We start from the raw sequence: 1,434 nt of genomic DNA on the forward strand, positions 1-1,434 counted from the left end.
AATTTTCTGAAACTAAATTAGGAAAAAACTGAGATTTTAGTGTTTGGTCAATGTAGTTCCCTTCTTGGACATGATAGTGTGTTTGGTCCCCTGTCTTTCTTTGTCGTCCAGTCATGAAAAATCTGGGTGTGATTGTTGATCCTTTGTTTAAAATTGATAAGCATATAAGTGCTGTTATAAAGCCAGTTTCTTTCAACTGAGGATCCTCGCTAAGGTAAAATGTTATCTTCCTCTGCCTGATTTTGAGACTGCTATCCAGAGATTCATTACATCACGTTTAGATTATTGTAACTCTTTGTACTTGGGTTGGAGCAGAGCTCCCTGCAGCGACTGCAGAGCAAACAAAATGATGTAGCCTGTCTGCTGACCAAAACAAGGAGGTGTGAATGCCCAGTTTTAAATTTTTAGGATTAAATTTAAAGTCTTATTGATTGTTTTTAAGTGTTTAAACTATATAGGAGCTTCTTACTTAAGTGAGCTGCAGCAGCCCAACAGCCCACCCAGAGCCCCAAGGTCAACTGGCCAGCTTTTATTGTCTAAAGCTAGGCCAAAAACTAGAGGGGACAGATCTTTCTCTGCAGATCATCTCCCTCTGTCTGTTGAGCTGTCAGTTCAAGTCCAGACTGAAACTGATCTTTTCTCTCTGACCTTCAACACCAGCTAAAGAGACAAGGCAAAGGATGGAAGAAAATCGCTGCAGCTAAAATTCAATATTGTTTGGTTTTTATTTACACTGTTAGCTTTTGGTATCTCTGCCAATTTTATCTTATTTTGTCTTATTGTTTTTACTAAATTTAATTTTATTTCTATTTTATCATTTATCTATCTGTGATGTTGTGTTTGCTGTGAAGCACTTTGGTTAGCTGAGGTTGTTGGAAATGTGCCATAGAAATGAACTTTGACTTGACTTGATGTACAATCTGTGAAAGTCCATTGTCACAGAATTTCATATTCTGTAGTCAAATCAAAATTAGTGATTTCAAACCGATCCTTGATACGTGTCAATTATGCCTCAAAAGGCATCTGAGCTGTATGAAAACTGGAAGCAGTTTGAGGCAATTTACTATACTAGTTTAAATTTGCCACTTGTATCCAAAATTATGAACTGGACCTTTAAAAAGTTATACTATATTTCACAATGGTCTCCACTTTTCAGCCACCATTCTTTCACACTAACAAGGAAATTTYTACAGTTACTTTTGTCCAGTGGTGGAGAAAGTACTCAAAAAATGTACTTAAGTAAAAGTACAAATATACAGACAAAAATGTACTCAAGTAAAAGTCAAAGTACCACATTAACATTTTACTTAAGTAAAAGTAAAAAAGTACTGGTTTTTAAAAATACTTAAGTATTAAAAGTAAAAGTACTTGCTAATGCATTGCCTAATCACTAATATCATTAAGTGTACCGATCATATGATCATATGCCACAGA

This window comes from Poecilia reticulata, linkage group LG7 (assembly GCF_000633615.1).
Source record: "Poecilia reticulata strain Guanapo linkage group LG7, Guppy_female_1.0+MT, whole genome shotgun sequence".
Lineage (NCBI taxonomy): Eukaryota > Metazoa > Chordata > Actinopteri > Cyprinodontiformes > Poeciliidae > Poecilia > Poecilia reticulata.